Source organism: Giraffa tippelskirchi, chromosome 2, assembly GCF_054371585.1.
Source record: "Giraffa tippelskirchi isolate mGirTip1 chromosome 2, T2T-mGirTip1v1.2.pri, whole genome shotgun sequence".
Taxonomy (NCBI): domain Eukaryota; kingdom Metazoa; phylum Chordata; class Mammalia; order Artiodactyla; family Giraffidae; genus Giraffa; species Giraffa tippelskirchi.
In genome coordinates, this window is record NC_137276.1 from 18572120 (window position 1) to 18585926 (window position 13807).

At 37.1% G+C, this 13807-nt stretch overlaps 1 protein-coding gene across 9 annotated transcripts in view; it reads right to left on the reverse strand.

Annotated features, from left to right (window-relative positions):
• The window catches only part of VTI1A (vesicle transport through interaction with t-SNAREs 1A), a 375769-nt gene that overhangs the window by 338303 nt on the left and 23659 nt on the right, over positions 1-13807 (reverse strand). The gene's annotated exons all lie outside the window — the stretch shown is intronic.

The window sequence follows — 13807 nt, forward strand, 5'->3', positions numbered from 1 at the left end:
CAAAAGGGAGAGGAACCAGAGATCAAACTGCCTACAATCACTGAATCACAGAGAAAGCAAGGGAATTTCAAAAAAACATCTACTTCTGCTTCATTGACTACACTAAAGCTTTTGTGTGGATCACAACAAACTGTGGAAAATTCTTAAAGAGATGGGAATACCAGACCACCTCACCTGTCTTCTGAGAAACCTGTATGCAGGTCAAGAACCAATGGTTAGAATTGAACATGGAATAACAGACTGGTTCAAAATTGGGAATGGAGTACCTCAAAGCTGTATATTGTCACCCTGCTTATTTAACTTATATGCAGAATACATCATGCAAAATGCTGGGTTGAATGAGTCACAAGCTGGAATCAGGTTGCTGGGATAAGTATCAACAACCTCAGATACACAGATGCTGCTGCTGCTAAGTTGCTTCAGTCATGTCTGACTCTGTGCGACCCCACAGACGACAGCCCACAAGGCTCCTCCGTCCCTGGGATTTTCCAGGCAAGAATACTGGAGTGGGTTGCCATTTCCTTCTCCAATGCATGCATGCATGATACCACTCTAATGGCAGAAAGTGAAGAGGAACTAAAGAGCCTCTTGATGAAGGTAAAAGAGGAGAGTGAAAAAGCCGGCTTAAAACTCAACATTCAAAAAACTAAGATCATGGCATCCGGTCTCATCACTTCATGGCAAATAAAAGGGGAAAAAGTGGAAGCAGTGACAGATTACCTTTTCTTGGGCTCCAAAATCACTGCAGATGGTGACTTCAGCCTTGGAAATAAAAGATGCTTGCTCCTTGGAAGGAAAGCTATGACAAACCTAAACAGTGTATTAAAAAGCAGAGATATCACTTTGTCAGCAAAGGTCCATATTACCAAAGTGATGGTTTTTCCAGTAGTCATGTACTGATGTAAGAGTTGGACCATAAAGAAGGCTGAGAGCCAAAGAATTGATGCTTTCGAACTGTGGTGCTGGAGAAGACTCTTGAGAGCACCTCTCCTTGAGAGCACAGAAAGGAGATCCAACCAGTCCATCCTAAAGGAGATCAGTCCTGGGTGTTCATTGGAAGGACTGATGCTGAAGCTGAAACTCCAATACTTTGGCCACTTGATACAAAGAGCCAACTCACTGGAAAAGGCTCTGATGCTGTAAAAGATTAAAACAAAAGGCAAAGAAGGTAGCAGAGGATGAGATGTTAGAATAGCATCACCAACTCAATGGACATGAATTTGAGCAAATTCCGGAAGAAAGTGAAGGACAGAGGAAACTGGCATGCTGCAATCCATGGGGTTACAAAGAGTTGGATACAACTTAGAAATTGAACAACAACAAACGATTACTTATTGGGGTGGGGGCGTGGTACATGTGGACCTGTGATAATATTTCTAATGGTTTCTGCATTCGATGACTATACAATCTTGGATTTAAAGGTGTCCACAATTAGTTTTAGATAGCATTTAAGCAGAAGAATATTCTTTCAAAGAGAGAGTAAACAAGAAGAAATCAAGGATGCTGTATATGAGTCCTTTAATAAGGATTTCATGACATGCTTTTCCCATGTGTTTTCCAAGATACAATTTCCAAAGCATTTTCATGATGTATTCTTGCACACACAGGTAAAAAAAATGAGTATTGTTATTCTCATTTTATAGATGAGGAAGGAATGCCTCCAAATGATAGGTGACCTGCAAAAATTCCCAAAGGAAGTTGATGGCTAAGGCTAGATTTAAATTCAGGCCTCCTAACTAGAATGCCCAATGTTCTTTCCAGCCCAGCCACTGCTGTTTCCATTTGAGCCTCTGTAAGCGAAAATTTTTAAAAAGTGCCACATGACATTCTAAACTGTTAGATCTTAGCACAGGCAAAGTTTTATAAGAAATGCTTTAACATAAAGTACGTGTGAGGGGCAAGGAGGGGGATTCATAATGTTTTCCTTAGGCTTTCTTATTAACCCCAAATATTTTGTAACCATAAATAGAAGGATGCTACAAAAAGATTCTGGAGATACGAAACAAACACAGAAAATAACCTGAAGAGTTAGAAAAATAAATACGTCTATGCAGTTGCAATTGTTTAAGCAGGAACATGATGGAGAAACGCTTGCAAGTATAAACCTTTTTGCAATGGATGCTTTCAGCTGTACATGAAACAGTAGTGATAACAGGCTAAAAAATAAAAAAAACTTTGAAATAAAGTTAAAAGATACATGTAACTTAAAACTAACATCTTTCTCTACACAGAAAGGTTAAATTGTGAGGTTGACATTTGCATTTGTTACGTTGTCAAGGCTTTCTATCGGCATGTGTACAAACAATATCTAAAGATGTCATCTGCATATTTATACCAAAGAAGCTTATGAATAGGACCTGTCAGGATATTCTAACACCCTTCCAAAATGTCAGCTTTCATCAGATATAAACATAACATGTTTAATTTATTAGTTTGGTCTTAATATAAAAAGTTGACAATCATATGTCACTACAACTATTGATAAGGCAAATAAGAACTACAGAAAAATGTCAGAAAGTTATTGAAATGTTTGCCAAAATACTACATCAAATTGTATTTATCAGCTCTTCTCTGCCAATGGATATGTCATATTTTCCTACAGATGGCTATTTCTGAAAAGATGTACTCAATGGAGCATTTCAGAAACTTCATTCTTAAAGCATCTTAATTCCCAGGTCTGAGAAATTTAAAAGGAATCAGAACAGAGAAAAAACATATTGCAACACATGACATTATTATTTTGCTCCATTAAAGTTAAACAGATATTGTGCTTAAAGAACAATTCACACTAGATGTCTGGTTGGAATACTTGAATGTTTTGCGCACTCACCATGTGAGTGCGCAAACTCACATAGATGTTTTATCTCATCATAGATGAGATAGATGTTTTAACTCATCATAGATGTTTTATCTGAAAAAACTTTGCTTTAAAATTGCAAATTCTTAAACTTAATTCAGTAGGCACTTACTGAATATGTTCTATGCACAGTATTTATTAACAACTTCAGAAAACTTAGAAGTGGGAAGACTTAGTCTTTTCTCTTGAAGATTTTATAATTTGGCTGGAGTAATAAAACATAAGTAAGTGAAAATCAATAAATCATTTCAGCTCTGACATGGAAACAGTGTGTACTGTGATACAGGTGAATAACACAAGTGCCAGGGCAAGTGGGAAGTAAAGAAAATGTGTTATGACACAAAGATAATTAGAAAAGGCTTCCCAAATGTGGTGAATAACCAGCTAGGGATTGTAGAAATGAGAGACATAACAACATGAGACTAACAGATAAAATGAGCCCAAAGATCCAAAGTAAACCGATTGTCCTAAACTGCATATAGAATAGTTCTAAAGCAATGTGAAAACCTTTGCTGGTCTTAAAATACCAAGCATTCCCACTTTCAATATCGTTAAATGACATAACTCACAGATCTTAGATAATGTGGAGGTTGACCCCTGGCTTTCAGAGTTGAAGAAGTCGGGGCATGATGACTTGCCAATGGCACCAGCTAGTCAGTATCAGAGCTGACACCCAAAGCTAGAACTTTGATGCTTAATCCAGTGAACTCCTACTACATCACCTGCTTCTCTTGGTTTACAGTCTACTTGAAATAAATATAGGTTACTTGTTGAAACAAGTTTTCTTTAAACTGGACACACTGGAACTAACAGAGACTTTAGTGACTCTTTAAAGAGAAATGTATAAAGCTGTATGATTTAGCAGCTTTAGAGTGAGAGATTTGCTTTCAAATTCCCAGATCCAAATTATAAGACCTTAGGAAAATGTCTTAGGTTTTTGTAATTTCAAATGCTTGAATTATAAACTCTAGTCTATTGAAAGTGAAAGTCTTAGTTGCTCAGTCATGTCTTGAGCGACTCTTTGCAACTCTATAGACTGCAGCCTGCCAGGCTCCTCTGTCCATGGAATATACTAGAGATTACAGCCAATCCCTTCTCTAGGGGATCTTCCCAACCTGGGGATCAAACCAGGTCTGCTGCATTGTAGGCAGATTCTTTACCATCTGAGCCACCAGGGAAGTCCATCTAGCCTATTAGAGGCTCTCAACAGTTAACTTTCTTTCCCTTCCCCTTTAAAATCTCTATCAATGATCTTTCTAGATTGAGGGCTTCTCAATTAGGGATAATGTTGCCTCCGTGGGGACATTTGGAATATCTGGAGACATTTTTTTGATCATCATGAGTGGGTGGAGTGGAGGTGAGCTATTGGCATTTAGGGGGTGAAGGCCAGACATGTTGCTAAACATCCTACAAGGCACAGGACACTTTCTTCCCACCTACAACAAAGAATCATTCAATCCAAAATTTCCTTAGCTCTGAGGGTAAGAACCTCTGTTTTAGACCAAAGAGAAAAACTACCATTACCACTAGCATTCAGTAAAAAAAAAAAGATCTTATATTTTCTGTCCCCAAAAGCAAGCATCCTGACTTTACTAAAATATCAGTATCAAGATAGAAATACATCAGATCCCCAAGTATATGACATGGAGTTCACAAATATAGTTAACATTCCTTGCTGGGTGGAATTTGTATGTGATGATTTGCATGCAAATCTATATTTCCAGACCTATGGAATGTTTATTTCCCTAGAATATACCTGAGGGAGTAATAATTAGCAAAAAAAAAAAAAAAATGACATAAATTTGTAAAATACTTATGGATTTTTTTTTTAATTGGAGGACTGGAAAAGTCTTTAGGCAAATGTGAACCTAATGATACTGGTTTGTACTTTGAGATTATTTCTTAGTACTACCTAGATTCCAAAAAGACATTAAAAGTATCAGGATGTAGCAAGAGAAGGCAGATCTCTGCACGAGTCTCAACGAACTGGCACCTGAGGCAGTTGCTGCCAGCACCCTCACCCTCTGGTACATACCTAGTACTTTCCCTCCCTCTCTCTTTATACTTTTACTTTCCCCTACTCCTACTTTCTCTCTTTTCCTTTTCCCTACTGTCTATGCCTCTTGTCACTTGCCAGTGACAGTTGTTTAGGCCCAGCCATGACAGAATTCAAAAGACAAAACGCCTTGATTTAGTGGCAAGGTTTCAATAACCCTTTCTGGGAGATGAGAATGAGTCATGGGTGTACTTTAATTGGCATCTCTAGTCACTGCACCTATGTTAAAACATTTTGCAGAGACAGTATTCAGAGACACCATTTTGGAAATTATTATTGAGGGCTCAAGAAATATAGCTGCCTGTAATCTATTTACTAATGTTAAAAAATAGAGTTAGCATTTCTAGTTCTGCTGAGTTTAAAATCATTCATCCTCAGACTAAAAAGTAAACTCAATACAAAGGGGCTGTTGCAGGTGAATTTGGTCTTGGAAATTTCTCTCCAAAAGTGACACAATATGGTATATTTTAAATATTGGTGAGAGTCACAGTGCCATCTATGGCCACCTTCTGTTTGAATCAGAAATTGTAACTTTGCTACTTTGACAGTCTCTGAACAGACTAGGAAAATAGAAAGCCCTCTCAGCTATAAAATGCACTGACAAAAATCTTACCCAAACCTGTATTTCTAGACACATGGAATATTATTACTTTAGAACCTACCTGAGACAATAGTTAGCTAACAAGATGTAAATTTGTGAATATTGTAATAAAAACATCTTGAAATTTCATGAAGATAATCTCTCTGACTACAGAGTCTATAGTAAAACAATATAACCATAAACCAGACTCTTCAATCAATTCACAATGTTTAAAAAAAAGAAAGACCTAAGATCTATTTTACTTTAACAAAATAGATCTTAAAATATCAATTAAGGCACTGCACAGTATTTTTTTTCTGAGTCCTTTTTGACTGCAATTTAGAAATAGTATAAAAGTTATTTCATAATTAAAAACTCTAAATACCATTGACATGATGATTATAAGATTTAAATTGATATCATAAGCTATGGGTTATATTAAATTAGAAATTCTCCAACCTGGCCACAAAAGGAAGTTCAATTTTCTCCCCTAAACAAGAGAAATCCTCTAGTAATTCTACTATCAAGATGTAAGTGATTTTCCCTACACTGATGCCCAGCTATCATCATTTGGAACCAAGTAGATTTTCTCTTTCTTTCTGTTCCAAATTCACTCGGTTTACTGCCAAGAGAAAATACAGACACAGGGGAGGCAAAGAGCAATTCTGTTAAGATCAATGAAGATGTTGGCCATAACAGAATCCTATTTATCCATCACATCCATACTTCTTTTTCTCTGATTAGAGATTTCTTGACAATTCTTGTACAAAATTAAGTTATACTCAGTCTTGCAAAACGTCACAGAGGAAAGGAAAAAAATATATATATATGTTTCCTACTAAATCCAGAAACTGTACACACAAACACACACATATAACTTTTATGAACATAACCATTTCTATTCTTATAAGGGATTATACCCATTTCCAAAGCAAAGTGCATACTTACAAACAAAAAATTCACATGAAGATGTTCTACTGGCATTGACCCAAAGTAAAAGGTCAGAGGCACAGTCTATTTAGTATGAAATTAAAGGCTGAGGGCTCTGTTTTGTTCGAGGCTCAAGTGAGAAGTTAAAAAAGATTTGTTTTACCACTGAGGGAGAAAAATTATTCATGCTATGCCACTTGTTTCCCCCAAACAGTGGCTATCGGGGTACCTAACTTTAAACCAAGAGGAAATTAACTAAAGCCATTTGATGCAAAAGACATGAGAGTAACTGTCACTGTAAGATACTGAATTTTGCCAAGTTTTTTTTTTAACTTATTTAAAAAAATAGCACTGAAGATTTGAGAGAAAAAATGAAAGCAAGTTAAATGGCACTGAAACTCCCATAAAAGAAAGAGCATTATTGTTTTAAATACATTCGAATCAGTTCTAATGAGGTGGATGAAACTGGAGCCTATTATACAGAGTGAAGTAAGCCAGAAAGAAAAACACCAGTACAGTATACTAACACATATATATGGTATTTAGTTAATCAGTAAAGATAACCCTGTATGCGAGACATCAGAAGAGACACAGATAAATCAAACAGTATTATGGACTCTATGGGAGAGGGTGAGGGCGGGATGATATGGGAGAATGGCATTGAAGCACGTAAATTATCATATGTGAAATGAATCGCCAGTCAAGGTTCAATGCATGATACAGGGTGCTCAGGGCTGGTGCACCGGGATGACCCGGAGGGATGGGATGAGGAGGGAGGTGGGAGGGGGGTTCCGGAAGGGGAAAACATGTACACCCATGGTGGATCCATGTCAATGTATGGCAAAACAAATACAATATTGTAAAGTTAAAAAATAGATAAATAAACTAATAAAAAAAAAGTTTCATTAAATATAAAGCAAGTGCGTTACCCAGCAAAAGTAATCTTTCTATGGTGTCTAATCACAAATGAATAAAGGCCAAGCTCCTCAACTTAACCCGCAAGGCTTTGCCAAGCATTCAGGCTCATCAAGGGCTAACGCCCAAGTGGGGACCCAGACCAATTAAGCTGCAGTTGCCTGGGAGTGGGTGCTAGGCAGCAGGAGTTCTTAAAGAACCCTGGTTGATTTTAATGTGGAGCAAGGTTTGGTAACTAAGGCCCTAGTCCCACATGCTACACCTGAAGGATGTCAAACCCTCAAGGTCTCCCCTTCTCCCTTCGACCATATTACACTCCCCCCTCCCCACTTTGTTATTCTTCCAAACTGAGGAGATCCTGCTTCTCCCCAATTCCTCTTCTCCCTTCAAGTCTCAGTGTGTGTATTCCCTCCTACTGGGTGCCTTCCCTCACAAACCCACTTCATTCCCGCACAGACACCCAAGTTGGAAGACCCTCCCTGGAAGGGTGCTCTTTCACATACTCTCCCATCAGAACCTCCAACATTTCACTTACCTGAGTAAGAAAATTATCAACTTTCAGCCCCTTGAAGAGTATGTTGTGTTCTTTCTTTGTACTCTCTTGAACATGCTTGATAAGTTCTAAATATATATGTTATTTTTAGTTATCTATACCAAAACAACAGCAAACTGTTGAAAACCACCAAAATTAAAACTAATGATGTGAACAGAAAGAAGTTTAAAAGTTCTCTTTCTCAGAGTCCTTGCTTGTTCTTCAGTTTGAAGTTAATTTTAATAGTATGTTTTACTAGTAAAAATTTGATTTAAATAATTTCAATTTCCACCATATTATTTCTAGCTGGGTATTACTGTACATTAGGGACATATTATAAACCAAATTCTCAGTGTATGACAACATTTGAAACTTTTTAATTATAAAGCTATGTGGCTTTCTAATTATAAAGCTATGTTGTCTTTAGATATGTTAAAGTCAATTCTTTGTTGATATTAATACAATATTTAACTACTGGGGCTTCCCTGGTGACTAAGATGGTTAAGAATCTGCCTGCAATTCAGGAGACCTATGCAATCCCTGGGTCGTGAAGATCCCCTGGAGAAGGGAATGGCAATCTACTCATCTTCTTGCCTGAAGAATTGCATGGACAGAGGAGCCTGGTGGCCTACAGTCCATGGGATTGCAAAGAGTTGGATATGACTGAGCAACTAACACTTGCACGTTAACAAATATTACAGAAGCTTCGCCCTTCTCCTTCTCTGTATTGATATGTTAGGCCAGTGACATAACAATGCAAAAACAGTAACTTCTAACAATTTCTGGGAAATATCAGTTGTTAGAAATTAAGGAAGAAATGGGAAGAAAATTTAAAGTTAACAATTCAACATGTATTTTGAACTCTAGATGAAAAACTCAGTACAAATATAACTAATTAGTAATATGATACATATAATAAAATGGTATAAAATAATACAGAGTATCATAACTCTTCTACTTCTGACTCTTCTTGACCACAAGGTCAAGGAGAAACCTTGCTTGCATAGATTAATTTCTAAAACATCTTTTACAAAACAAAATGTGCTAGAATACAAAAGCAATTCAACATAGAAGGTCATATCTGAGAATAAGAAGGAAGATTTCATGTTTCAATCCTTTGTGTAAGCTCCTGCAGTCCGTCTTGAAGCACTGAGAAGGAAGGTTTAGGATACTGAGAGAATATTCTGACTTGGAGTTACTTTAATCTCTAAACTCTTTAATTCTAGGATTAATACTGTGCACGGCAAAGCCACTGACTACAAATCAGTGCAGTTCTCAAAGCATTTGCATATTTATTAACTTATTTGACCCCCACCCTTCCCCATTAGGTAAGCAGACTTGACATGACAACCCAAACTTGCAGATCTAGAAACTGAAGCGCAGAAGGAATATGCCACGTCTGAAGTCTTGGGGCTGCATTCCTTGGGCTTTTCTCACTATTTCACACTTCCTCTCTCGGCAAAGTGGTCTGTGACCAAATTTAGCTTCATACAATATTAGAAAAGTATGAGATGGATCTTTCTAACCAATGTCCAACAATACATGTATGATATTTTTTAAGGGTAAATAAAGCCATCAAATAAGAACCCTGGATCAGATAGCATTCGAAATGGATAGTGCTGAACCATGTCCTTTAAAAAAAAAAAAGAGTAGAAAAAGAAAAACTTAAATTTCATTGAAGCTAAAAAGAAATCTGCAAGATTCTAAAAATGGTGATTGTGGGAACTTCCCTGATGGTCCAGTGGCTAAGCTCTGAGCTCCCAATACAGGGGACCTGGGTTTGATACCTGGTCAGGGAACTAGATCCCACATGCCATAATGAAAAGATCCCGAATGCTGAAACTAAGACCCGGCGCAGCCAAATAAATACTTAAAAAAAAAAAAAAATGGTGATTGCTTCACCATAAAAATTATATATGGCCATATTTATGACAATTCTAGTCACATTATAGACAACTCTAGTCTTATTTCAGTTGAAATGTATTTGTAGACTAGGTTGATATTAAAAAATCAAAATAAGAAAAAATGAAACAAAAAGTATCAGTCATTTAATTTGCAAAGATGCTATGCTTCATTATGAAAATTGAGGGGTGTCATGGAAAAAAACTCAGACAAGATTAACAAAGGGCACCCCTGTTTTTTTAAAGTACAGAATACATTTTTAAGAAACTCATTGCATTTCTATAATTGAACATTTCACACCAAGACCAATGCCAGGCAGTATGACTTTCCAAATCAGAAAATCTGACTGTCTCTCTCCATTTTAAGAATGCATGCATGCATGCATGCTAAGTTGCTTCAGTCATGTCCAACTCTGTGCGACCCCATGGACAGCAGCCCACCAGGCTCCTCTGTCCATGGGATTCTCCAGGCAAGAATACTGGAGTGGGTTGCCATTTCCTTCTCTTCCTTCTGTAATTGCAATTAAGAATGCAATTACAGGTCAAATTCTTTATAACCAATAACAGAAATCTCCATTTTCACAGTAGATTTTCAAGTCTAAGACAGTGATATCTTGTATTAAACAATATTTAACAGAACCAAATGGAGGAAATTTGTACACTTCCTCAGAATCTTCTGTGATCGTGTTTGTACCTATGGAAGCTTCTGTGAATTTGCGAAGGCACAAGGTGCCTCAGGAACTAATAAAAAGCACTGAGGATAAAGTCCCATTTTTTTTAATGATGTTTCCCAATCTAACCACACTTCTGCATTTCAGAGGCATTTCTAGCAAAGGCTTTTAATCCATGATCTGGTGAATTTCTTAAAACAAAAGTCAGAAGACCAATATGACTCCACATTTGTTCTTGGTTTTTATTCTTATAAATGAATCTTCCATTTGGGGGAATAAAGGACAGGATGTTAAACAAAACAAGTGAAAAAGAGACTATCTATGTGCATGGTCCATGTCCTGGTAGATTTCCAAAGATCTGAAATCAAGAGAAAAAGTCTCTGGCAAAGAAATCTCTTCTAGCCCCCCTTTTAAGTTCTTGTTCAGGAAAGCTTAAACTATGTAACACAGCAAAACTCTTCAACCACTATTACACAGTTGAAAAACCTTCACCCTAGAGACCAGATCGTGTTCCATCTTCATCATAAGCAGCTCAATGCTCCTAAAAGCTATGAGTTAAGTCAGAAGTGCCTATTCTGTTTTAAGCTTTGTTCTGAACCTCACAAATGTGGAACTGGATAAAAGACAATAAGAATGGCATAAAAAGCAGTGGAAGATTCATGAAAAAAGAAATGAGAAAGCAAAGTTGGAATCATGATGTGTCGTTTCCAGTTGCTCACTTACTTCAGCGTAGCAAAGCACAAAATTGACATGCTTTATTCGAATGTTTTAACCCTAGGGCCTGAGTATGAAATCTCTAGCTCAGTCAGTCGTATTCAATAGTTACATTTTGAGCTTCAAGATCCCTTAGAACATAAGCTTTAAGAGGGCACTGAATGTGTGTGGGCATCTGTATGGAGCAATGGCCTTGAGCCCTTTGGTTGCCCTAGCAACATCACAGCATCACTGTCACCCCCTTCAAAGTTTGGCACTTACTGGGACACTGTCTGGCAAGTGCTCTGATAAAAGATATTCTATTTAAAACTCAATTAGCTACTCTTCTTTTCAAGGAATAGTATGTTGTTGTTGTTGTTTTAGTCAACAAGTCGTGTCCAACTCTTTTGCAACCCTATGGATTGTAGCCTGCCAGGCTCTCCTCTGTCCATGGGATTTCCCAGGCAAGACTACTGGAGTGGGTTGCCCTTTCCTTCTCCACGGGATCTTCCTGACCCAGGGATGGAATCCGTGTCTGCTGCACTGGCAGGCAGATTCCTTACCATTGAGCCACCAGGGAAGCCCCAAAGAATATAGTATACCCTATGTGAAAAAGGAGCATGACCCAAAGGCAAAAAAACAAGCAAAAGCCTTATCTTTTAAGCTACATAGTACTTTTCCCAGGGAAATTCAAGAGGGTTTCCACAAATCTTGATAACAGTCTCTGACCACATATCTGCAGAATATCAGGCTATTTTTGAGCATGGGACAGTTTACCAGCAACCAGTAAAAAGTTTACTATGTATGAGCAAACAATTTAAGATTAAAACAGAGCTGGCTTTTTGACGATGGCAATTAGTTTCTTCATGTTCCAAACACCAAATAACATTTTCCCATTAATTTTTAAACCAGTGTGGCTTTAACTTAAAATAAACTGTACATCAAAAGAATGGAAAATAAACAGCCAGGAACACAATTTGACGAATTGGATTTATTTAGTTTATTTATCTAAACAGGGACCATTGGATCTCTTTAATAGGCTGACAGTTGCACTGGGCTGGTTAATAAAACATTCAACAGTGTCTTCAGCCAATATAGAAATGCAAATCCCATCAGAAATATTTTATTCATGAGGCAGTAATTTCAGTTACTACCAGTTGTTTAAAAAAAAAGGGCACTCTGCAAATAAACAGTGCCATCTAGTGACTAACAACGAAGCCAAATTGATCACCAGCTTATAGTTCATCTTTCAAAAATCTTACCTGTTTTTATCATTCCTCTTTATTTCCTAGATAAGATCAAAGTGGCTAGGCAAAACAAATAAACAACAGAAAAGCTGATTATAATTTGTTAACTCGTTTAAGAAGGATTATAAGCAGAGACAACTGCATTAAAACCAATAAACTTTATAATTCTTTATCAGTTTTAAAACAATTTAACACCATCTCTAGAAAAAACACACTTCATCTGCTTAGAAAACTCAAACCACTAGAAATAATATAAAAGTCATAACAGAAACTTGCTCCTCCACCATAAAATGACATTAAAACTTTAATTTCAATGATTAAAAAAATGAGTAGATAGTAAAAGAAATCTTCCAATAAAACTGTAGTAGCTTCTCAGGAATCTGACAACAATTTAAAAAATATATATATATATACATACACAAGAATGTGTAAGTGCCCACACAGAGATATATTCATACCAGGACACACTTCAATTTTGCCAGTGACTACAATGGATATGGAAGTGATTTTTGCAGGTCATAAAGCTCTATAGGAGCTAAAGACAATGGTCTGAAGCCCAAAGCAGTCATCCTAAAAACAGCCACTTTGGAAGAAAGTGTCAGAGCTGCCAAAGAGAAGAAAAATCTATTAAGGCCAAGCTCAAATTCAGTACATAAGACCAACGATAAAATATTTAAAACATACTACTGTTCCATTAAAGTTTACATGATGGGGAGAAGGGTCAAGAACATGAACCTTTACAGCATCCTGAATTAGGAGACCAAGGTGACAGCCAAGCACACAGCAGCCCCCAGAAGGCATCACCACAGCTGAAAACAGACTTTTGGATCCATTTCCTGTGTTAGCTTTGAAATTACTGGAGACGCTGTGAACAGATTTCCAAGGTCAAAGCCTGGAATGAGAATCCTACAAAGAAGGCCAATAGCATGATGATTTTCTAACAATTTTACCTATCGAGGCTTTAGGAATTAGTGTTCTCAGAAAATAACATCAAACATGGAAAATCATGTATGTATACACAAATACACACTTCCTCAGTGGCTCAGCAGTAAAGAATTGGTCTGCAAGGCAGGAAACATGGGTTCAATCCCTTGGGTGGGAAGATTCCCTGGAGAAAGAAATGGCAACCCACTCCAGTATTCTTGACTAGGAAATCCCACAGATGGAGGAACCTGGCAGGCTTCATGAAGTCCATGGGGGTCACAAGAGTCGGACACGACTTAGCAATTAAACAATAACAATATGTAAATACAGTATTACTTTTTCTCTTAAAAGGGTCATAGTCATATCCAGAGAACTAAAATATTCTTCAGCTTTTGATCACGAAAATTTGAATATATAAAATGAGATCAGGTTTAGACCAGATATGGAGAATCATGGTAAGTTAGCCTTACCAGCATGAATATACCTTCCATGGAAAAGTAT